Genomic DNA, 10,978 nt, shown 5'->3' on the forward strand with positions numbered 1-10,978 from the left:
AAGCAACATCTCAAGACATCATTCAGGAAGTTAAAGATTGTTTGCAAATGGGTCTTCCAAATGGACAATGACCCCAAGCACATTTCCAAAGTTGTGTCAAAATGGCTTAAGAAAAAATAAAGTCAAGGTATTGGAGTGGCCATCACAAAGCCCTGACCTCAATCCTATAGAAAATCTGTGGGCAGAACTGAAAAAGCATGTGCGAGCAAGGAGGCCTGCAAACCTGACTCAGTTGCACCAGCTCTGTCAGGAGAAATGGGCCAAAATTCACCCAACTTATTGTGGGAAGCTTGTGGAAGGCTACCCGAAACGTTTGACCAAAGTTAAACAATTTAAGGCAATGCTACCAAATACTAATTGAGTGTATGTAAACTTCTGACACACTTTGAATGTGATGAAATAAATAACAGCTGAAATAAATCATTCTCTCTGCTGTTATTCTGGCATTTCACATTCTTAAAATAAAGTGATGATCCTAACTGACCTAAGACAGGGAATTGTTACTCGGATTAAATGTCAGGAAATATGTAAACTTCTGACATCAACTGTATTTCTGTATCTCAGTGAGCACATTGTTGAATCCCTCCTACAATCTACAGATGTTCATCTTAATGCAACTTAAAACTACTATTCTTATGAGGAGAGCATGCAGCCTCCCTGTGTTTTTCATTATAACAGCCTGTAATTGGCTTGTCAGGAGGGATGTTCACACCCAGAAGAAATTCATCCTCAGAGAGAACAGAACAGTGTGTATCCTCCGAGGTCAGCCTGACTGGATGTGATCCTTTGTGTTCTGTTGATTTATTTCTGTGGGTTAGCACATGCCTACAATCCCTGGTGGATAAATAAAAAGTTCAATTCTGTTTTTCAATAGGATCATTAAGAGATTCATTATCCATATTATGCTTAATGTGTACGGGCAGTCCGTAGGGTTTCCTGGCTTTGGTTGCTGCCTCGTCCTGCAACTGGAGATAACCATGTGGCATAGAACTAATGACTCAGACATGCCAGTTAAAACTGTAGCTACTGCAATACAAATGGCCCATAACAGATACTTAACACATTTTGCATCCATTTAGCAGACACTTTTATCCAAAGCAACTTACCTGTACGTGTATAGGGGCGTGCATACATTTTTTCCATTTGGGTGGTCTCGGATATCAAAACCACTATTCTGGCTATACAAGTACCATGCTCTACTAACTGAGCTACAGAGGACCACATTAGAATCTCTATCTGTACTATTCTGATGTTTTTTGTATTATTCTTGTTTATTGATTGCTTAAATTGTTGTACGAATTGTGTGGTTCAGTAATTATGGCTCAATTATATGAAATAGACTCTGCCTTACAGCGACACCATGTGCTGATTTTAATAAACCATAAGCCTAATCAAGTGTTGATGTCATTTGTTTTTATACATTGCACAAACGACATTGAAACATATACACTACCGTTTAAAAGTTTGCGGTCACATAGAAATGTCCTTGTTTCTGAAAGAAAATACATTTTTTGGTCCATTAAAATAACATCAAATTGATCAGAAATACAGTGTAGACATTCTTCATGTTGTAAATAACTATTGTAGCGGGAAACGGATGATTTTTAATGGATTATCTACATAGGCGTACAGAGGCCCATTATCAGTAACCATCACTCCTGTGTTCCAATGGCACGTTGTGTTAGTTAATCCAAGTTTATAACTTTAAAAGGCTAATTGATCATTAGAAAACATTTTTGCAATTATGTTAGCACAGCTGAAAACTGTTGTTCTGATTAAAGAAGCAATAATACTGGCCATCTTTAAACTAGTTGAGTATCTGGAGCGTCAGCATTTGTAGATTCGATTACAGGCTCAAAATGACCAGAAACAAATAACTTTCTTCTGAAACTCGTCAGAGAAATTAATGCTATTCCATGCAAGAAATTGCCAAGAAACTGAAGATCTCATATAATTCTGTGTACTACTCCCTTCACAGAACAGCGCAAACTAGCTCTAACCTGAATTGAAAGAGGAGTGGGAGGCCCCGGTGCACAACTGAGCAAAAGGACAAGTACATTAGAGTGTCTAGTTTGAGAAGCGGTCGCCTCACAGGCGGTCCCATGCATCAGGCCTCCAGTGCGCCTCCACAGTCCGATACGTCCTGTGCCTCCTCTCCGCTCTCGCCCTGAGGTGCGTGTCATCAGCCCGGTGCCACTTGTACCGGTCCCACGCATCAGGCCTCCAGTGCGCCTCCACAGTCCAGAGCTTCCGGCGACCGTTCCTAGTCCAGAGCTTCCGGCGACAGTTCCCAGTCCAGAGCTTCCGGCGACAGTTCCCAGTCCAAAGCTTCAGGGGGCAGTTCCCAGTCCAGAGCTTCCGGCGACAGTTCCCAGTCCAAAGCTTCCGGCGACAGTTCCCAGTCCAGAGCTTCTGGCGACAGTTCCCAGTCCAAAGCTTCCGGCGACAGTTCCCAGTCCAGAGCTTCCGGCGACAGTTCCCAGTCCAAAGCTTCCGGTGACAGTTCCCAGTCCAAAGCTTCTGACGACGGTCCACAGTCCAAAACCTCCAACGACGGTCCACAGTCCGTAACCTCCTGAGACAGTCCACAGTCCGGAACCTCCTGAGATGGTCCACAGTCCGGAACCTCCTGAGATGGTCCACGGTCCGGAACCTCCTGAGACGGTCTACGGTCCGGAATCTCCTGAGATGGTCCACAGTCCGTAACCTCCTGAGACAGTCCACAGTCCGGAACCTCCTGAGATGGTCCACAGTCCGGAACCTCCTGAGATGGTCCACAGTCCGGAACCTCCTGAGATGGTCCACGGTCCGGAACCTCCTGAGATGGTCCACGGTCCGGAACCTCCTGAGATGGTCCACAGTCCGGAATCTCCTGAGACGTTCCACAGTCCGGAACCTTCTGCGATGGTCCACGGTCCGGAACCTCAAGCTCCGTGGCCGGAACCTTCTCCTGTGCCAATGCCCAGTCTAAGCACGGCATCCAGTCCAGCTCCAAGGTCAACTACTGTGATTATTATTATTTGACCATGCTGGTCATTTATGAACATTTGAACATCTTGGCCATGTTCTGTTATAATCTCCACCCGGCACAGCCAGAAGAGGACTGGCCACCCCTCATAGCCTGGTTCTTCTCTAGGTTTCTTCCTAGGTTTTTGGCCTTTCTTGGGATGTTTTTCCTAGCCACCGTGCTTCTACACTTGCATTGCTTGGGGTTTTAGGCTGGGTTTTTGTACAGCACATTGATATATCAGCTGATGTAAGAAGGGCTATATAAATACATTTTATTTGATTAGCTAACACAACGTGCCATTGGAACACATGAGTGATGGTTGCTGATACTGGGACTATGTACGCCTTTGTAGATATTCCATTAAAAATCATATGTTTCCAGCTACAATAGTCATTTACAATATTAACAATATCTACACTGTATTTCTGGTCAATTTGATGTTACTTTAATGGACAAAAAATGTGCTTTTCTTTCAAAACAAGGACATTTCTAAGTTTTTAACGGTAGTGTACATACCTCATTCATTTAAAATAACAATACTGCAACTGAAAGTGGAATTGGTTGATGATGTGGTTCATCAATTACTTTGTTTCTAATTACCTTTCCTCACATGTTGTGTTTTAATTCTGCCTCTCAAGTGGAGCCAAAGGTCTGTTTCTGAAGTAGGCAGACAGAGAGAAGAAGTCAGGATCACTATCTGAGGGGAAAATCTCAGCACTACATTTTTCAGGGTACCATGGCAACCGGGCATTCAAAAGAATTTTGATGAGAGCAGCAGGGAAGGAGAGGCTGATGTGAAGGGAGACAATTTGTTACCCCAATTGCAACAGCAACAGAGCCTGATTTCACACACAAGTATTTTGGCATAGTTATTTTCTGGACTAGCAAAAACCCTGTTGTCTTCTGCTGTCATCCTATCACAATATTCCCTCAGTCAGAGGAGGAGAGAAGGCTGCAGCATCTTGATTTCCCTTAGATAAAGCACTCAGGTTTCTGTTGAATCAAGGACACTGAGACCGCAACTGAATCGTTGGCATAGCGATGGGAGATGGACACTGAGATGTGATTGGCATTGCTGCAGCATGAAAACGTGTGTTAGAGAATTCCCAGTCATCTGGTGATTTTCAGTACCTATACTGTTCTCTTTGAAGTACAAAAAATAATTGATATAAGTTTAAATATTAGACATGTTTAAGTAGAATGAAGGCTGAGCGTGACTGTACAAAGCTGGATCAACACTGAGTTAACCATGAGACATGTAAAAAACAGAACGTAAGCAGAATCTGTGTTGATGAGGCAAGGTAGACCAACAAGATTTGACTGGTCTGGGCCAGATCTGACCTTGTGAAGGCTACTGGAAATGCACATGGGTTAATCATACATAGACAACATCGGCCTGAACTTGTGAAGACCTTTGGACAGGAACATTAGCTAATCAGTTATAGGCACCATTAGACCTGCAGTAGGAGTGTGCATGTCATGCCACCAATTGAATCTATGCATCAATGTCTGAGCCAATAAGAGAATGGAAACTAAGCAAGACAACAAGATTCATAAAGTGGAGTGACAATGTTATGTAAAGGTAGGACTGTATAAAAGCAGAGTACTAAGAATGGAGAGTCAGTTCTTCCATGGAATTGCTCAGTTTTGTTATGAAGTGAATTTGATTTTTGTTTTTTTTCAGACAAGTCAGTTAAGTCTTATTTTCAATGACGGCCTAGGAACAGTGGGTTAACTGCCTGTTCAGGGGCAGAACGATAGATTTGTACCTTGTCAGCTCAGGGGTTTGAACTTGCAACCTTCCAGTTACTAGTCCAACACTGTAACCATTAGACTACCCCACAAGCCCCGGTATCTGAGAAACATTTGATTCAATATTTCCACGACACTTGCACGTGCTACTGTAAATGGGTGGGGACCAGTCAGTGCTTTCTGAGAAACTCCATTTCTGATCGCATTGAGGGGAAGTGGCAATCAGCATAACAGTCCAGCTGTCTATCTTGGGCTGCCATTCTCTTACCCATCCAATCTCACTGTTCAGTGCTCGGCAAACGGGAACGCTGTCTTGACAAATATAATCACACACAACACTGAGATCCAGAAACCGTCTGTCAGCACAGAGCCGGCTGAACAAATGTCACACACACCCACAGTTAAACACCTTTTACACAAGTCAATAGTATACAACCCTGAGCTGATGATTATCATTTGATGACTTCTTCAGTGGAAACACACGCTTGGTAAAAGTCCCCCTCTATAAAATTTTGACAGGAAACAACATTAGAATTTGTTAACATTCATGAACAGTTGTTTCATGTGTCATGGCTGTAACAACTTCATTTGCATTGAAGTTAACACACTGAGCCACCCTGTCTGGTGATACCATATGGATTGAAGGTGCATGAATATGTACGCCTGATGTGATGTGAAGAAAGCATAGGACACATAGTGAACTTATATCTAATAAGTTATGCCTATTACCATGTCATCCCATCACATTGCACCTTCATACCTGCCGTAACATTTCTTCAAGCTCATCAAACTACAGTGCATTTCTGTGTTTACTTGACTTTACCACCCACAGTGAAAACAAGCCTTCTGTGGTTATATACAATTGTACCAGTTGTAGCTGACAGTATTAATATTTAAACGATGTTTCACCCTTTAGTTAGGTGCTTATTATCTGCTAACTCCAAATTCAGAGAAAGATCATTTAAGGTCAGAGCAGGAAAGCGAGAGGAAAGCCACATCTTATTGAAATGTAACCTCACTGAAATGGAAAATGTAAATGGGATTAAGATTTAGAGAGGTGCTACTAATGAGTGAGCTACGTAACTTCAGTCCCTGAGATCGCAGATTGAGCTGGAGTGTGGGAGAAAGGATACAGATGTAGGATCTTAACTTGATGCAGGACATTTTATAAAGCCTTCTGCAGTTAAGAATTTTGGGGTTTAAATGTCATACTTGATTTTCCATTTTGAAAAATGTATCAATGCCTACACAAATGTCAATTAATTATAATCCACATAATTATTCACATTTCCTGTTGCTGCAGGATTATATTCCTGTTCTAGCAAGCTGGCTCAAATTAAGATCCTACATCTGTAGTTGACTAGATAAATGTGTCTGCTGCCTCTGTACTGAGCTGATGGAGGTGAGCTTCAAGGTTCATTGTGGTGGTTTTATGGACCTGTAGAATAGATGAGTGTTAGGGTTCAGTGGCTGTATGGAATAGAGGGGAGCAAGGTGAAGGTACAGGAGGATGCTGGCTAACACAGGGGAATGCTATGGTGACAGAGGGCCCTACCTAGGAGCAGAGCAGCGCTGATCACCTCTTCTACACCGGGCACCGGATGGCCTGTCAGGGATGACTCTCTGATGGAGGAGCATGTTATCAGTGCGGGCAGGCAGGCTAAATCACTGGTTGAGCAAAGGTTACAGCCACTGGTCTGTTCCTCTGCCTGGGAGGGCAAGTGGGTGAGTGACAAAGCAGGCTGAATCACAGGGGACAAGCTTAGGGGTGGAGGAGGGTGAAGGAAGGTGACTTTATCCCCCCTGGGCTAAGGCTGTGATTTATACATTACTAACACTCAATGATGCAATGCAATGCAAAATCAAATCAAGCAAGTGTATAATGAGACGTGTGTAATATGTGAACAGCAAAAAGCTTCCTGTGGTTGATTGTGGGAGTGTAGACAATTATGAAAGAGATGAAGTCTGTTTTTAACTCCTGGCAAAAACAACTACTTGTTTTTCGAGCTTGGTATAAATGAGTATATTCCTGTGCTCACCGTGTGTACAAACGTAATAGGGGTGCCAGTGAACCATTTTCACTTTCTCACAGTCATTTGTAAATAATACAAGAGTGGTAACAGAGCACATTGAGCATTTTTACACTGAGCTTGTTTGGAAAATTAAAGGTCTTCAACTAGAATACATTGGTCTTCCGATGTCTGTTTAGTAAACAGTGAAAAAAGCAGGTACCATCGCGCTCTGTCTTAAACTTAAATAGTCTTAGATTGTGCATAAAACGAATAGACAATGTGATCCAAAAAATGAGTTGTTTGCGCAATTAATATATATATATATAAAATATTTTAAAAATCATCTATGTTATATAATATATTTTCGTATATTTTTTCTTGCTTTTTACAGCAGGCAGGTTTGGCAAATTGGAAATTCTTATCTTCATTTATATCACTTTCTAAGTGTTGAAATGTTTCCTACGTAAGTGCTCTGAAACACTTTACATGTTGCTCTTATACCTGAGCTGTGATTACTGTAGCAACAGCATGGTGAAAGAGTCTGGCTAATAAGTCTGACTGCACTTCTGACTGGCTGACTTACTGCAAATTAATGAAATTATGTGACTAAGGAATGGAATGACATTATGGGCAGAAAGACAAATTCAACTCCATCTTTCATCGAATCAGATGGCTTATTCACCACAAAACCATTTGATGTTTTCAATTGTTTTAATGATTACTTCCTTGGCAAAGTGGGCAAACTTAGGCGGGAAATGTCAACAACAAACAGTGAGCCATCGTACTCAATCAACAAAAAGATGCAAGACTTAATATTGTAAAATTAGTGTGGGAGAGATGGGAAAATGATTGCTATCGATCAATAATGACAAACCTCCTGGCATTGACAACTTAGATGGAAAGCTACTGAGGATGTTAGCTGACTCTATAGCCACTCCTATCTGTCATATTTTTAGAGGAAAGTCTTTGTTTTCAGGCCCGGTGGGAAGTTAAAGTAATTCCGCTACCCAAGATTGGTAAAGCAGCCTTTACTGGCTATAACAGCAGACCTATCAGTTTGCTTACAGCTCTTAGCAAACTGTTGGGAAAAATTGTGTTTGACTAAATACAATGCAATTTCTCTGTATACAAATTAACCACAGACTTCTGGCATGCTTATAGAGAAGGGCACTCAACATGTACCGCACAGACACAAATTACTGATGATTGATTTGCATAGTCAACTTACACAAAGCTCTGACACACACACTTATCCCACCAGACATTCCACCGGGGGTCTTTTCACAGTCCCCAAATCCAGAACAAATTCAAAAAACAGTGCAATATTACAGTGCATTCCAAATGTTTGTCACGCCCTGGTCGAAGTATTTTGTGTTTTTCTTTATGTATTTGGTCAGGCCAGGGTGTGACATGGGTTTTTGTATGTGGTGTGTAGCTTAGTTGGATTGTAGCTTAGTGGGGTGTTCTAGGAGAGTCTATGGCTGTCTGAAGTGGTTCTCAATAAGAGGCAGATGTTTATCGTTGTCTCTGATTGGGAGCCATATTTAGGCAGCCATATTCTTTGGTTGTATTGTGGGTGATTGTCACCCACAAACCAACCAAAGAATATGGCTGCCTAAATATGGTTCCCAATCAGAGACAACGATAAACACCTGCCTCTGATTGAGAACCACTCCAGACAGCCATAGACTTTGCTAGATCACCCCACTAGCTACAATCCCAAAACATACCAAAACCCCAAGACAAAACACACCACAATACAAAAACCACATGCCACACCCTGGCCTGACCCAAACATGAAGATAAACACAAAATACTTCGACCAGGGCGTGACACATACCCCTTGACTTTTTCCACATTATTTTACTTTACAGCCTTTTTAAAAAATGAATACAAAATTGTCATCAATCTACACACAATAACCCATAATAACAAAGCGAAAACAGGTTTTTAGACATTTTTGGTAAAAAAATAAATAATAATAAAATACAGAAATACCCTATTTACATAAGTATTCAGACCCTTTGCTATGACACTTGATATTGAGCTCAGGTGCATCCTGTTTCCATTGATCATCCTTGAGATGTTTCTACAACTTGATTGAAGTCCACCTGTGGTAAGTTAAATTGATTGGATATGATTTGGAAAGGCACACACGTGTCTATATAAGGTCCCACAGTTGACAGTGCATGTCAGAGCAAAAACCAAGCCATGAGGTCAAAGGAATTGTCCGTAGAGCTCCAAGACAGTATTGTGTCAATGCACAGATCTGTGGAAGGAAACCAAAACATTTCTGCAGCATTGAAGGTCTCCAGGAATGGTCACTCTGACAGAGCTCCAGAGTTCCTCTGTGGAGATGGGAGAACTTTCCAGAAGGACAACCATTTCTGCAGCACTCCACCAGTCAGGCCTTTATGGTACAGTGGCCAGATGGAAGCCACCCCTCAGTAAAAGGCCCATGACAGCCCGCTTGGAGTTTGCCAAAAGGCACCTAAAGGACTCAGACCATGAGTAACAAGATTCTCTAGATTGAGCTCTTTGAGCTCTTTGGCTTGAATGCCAAGCGTCACGTTTGAAGGAAACCTGGCACCATCCCTACAGTGAAGCAAGGTGGTGGCAGCATCATGCTGTGGGGATGTTTTTCAGCGGCAGGGATTGGGAGACTAGTCAGGATCGAGGGAAAGACGAACAGAACAAAGAACAGAGAGATCCTTGATGAAAACGTGCTCCAGAGCGTTCAGTACCTGTGCCTGCGGCGAAGGTTCACCTTCCAACACGACAACGACCCTAAGCACACAGCCAAGACAATGCAGGAGTGGCTTCGGGACAAGTCTCTGAATGTCCTTGAGTGGCCCAGCCAAATCCCAGACTTGAACCTGATGGAACATCTCTAGAGAGACCTGAAAATAGCTGTGCACCGATGCTCCCCATCCAACCTTGACAGAGCTTGAGAGGATTTGCAGAGAAGAATGGGAGAAACTCTCCAAATACAGCTGTGCCAAGCTTGTAGCGTCATACTCAAGAAGATTCAACGCTCTAATTGCTGCCATAGGTGCTTCAACAAAGTACTGTTACGGTTGTCTTCCGTCGAAAGAGAGTCGGACCAAAATGCAGCGTGGTCATTTCCATACATGTTTATTGAACGACAAAAACACGAACAATACAAAACATCAAACGGAACGTGAAAACCTATACAGCCTATTTGGTGACTACAAACACAGACAGGAACAATCACCCACAAAATACTCAAAGAATATGGCTGCCTAAATATGGTTCCCAATCAGAGACAACGATAATCACCTGACTCTGATTGAGAACCGCCTCAGGCAGCCATTGACTATGCTAGACACCCCACAAAAACCCCATGACAAAAACGCACCAGATTCCAAGAACACAGGATGAGATGTTACTATCCTTTGTGCAAGCACTTCCAAGAGTTAATGAACAGTGAGCGTGGTGAAATTTGGGGAGCGCATCGTCAGTAGTGTACCTTTGGTTCCTAGGGTGTTTCGGCCTTTCACACTATACACCCTCCCCAAAGGCGGCCAGCGACAGGGTGATCAATCCTACGCTTGCGTCCCATTCCCAATTAGTCATAGGAGTTGCCTTGTTGTTGATAGCCAACATCCCATGGGACTATGCATGGCAGGGGCGTCCTCCTCCCTGAGTCAAGCATTGTTGACCGCATACCTCCTGGCCCTCTCACTTCGGGGCCCAGCTGGGGTCTTTCCTCTTCATCCAGAGCCACTGACTGCTGCCTTCTGCCGCCTCTGATACAGCTTTGATTGCCGAACGCTGGTTCTGGCCCTTAATTCCCAGGTCTCTAAGCAGTCTGGTTGTAGATGTTGCCACAAAACCTCTGCAGCCCACCTCCACTGGTCGGACTTCTGTGTTCCAGCCATGATGCCGTGCTTCGGCAGCTAGATCAGCATAGCGCAGATGTTTTCGCTCATAAGCCTCATCTACTGAGTTTTCCCAGGGTACTGTGAGCTCAATGATGAAGACCTTATTGAGTGAACGGGACCAGAGCACCATGTCAGGTCTTAGGGTGGTGGTTGCGATCTCCGGAGGAAACACAAGTTGCCGGCCAATGTCAGCTAGCATTTTCCAGTCGCGGGCCAAGCGCAGCTGGTCTCGCTCTAATGGTGTAGAGCCGCTCTTCGGTGGTTTAGCCCCTTCGCGGACAAAGTTTGTCCGTAAGGAG

This window comes from Oncorhynchus keta, chromosome 1 (genome assembly GCF_023373465.1).
Source record: "Oncorhynchus keta strain PuntledgeMale-10-30-2019 chromosome 1, Oket_V2, whole genome shotgun sequence".
In the NCBI taxonomy this organism is placed as follows: domain Eukaryota; kingdom Metazoa; phylum Chordata; class Actinopteri; order Salmoniformes; family Salmonidae; genus Oncorhynchus; species Oncorhynchus keta.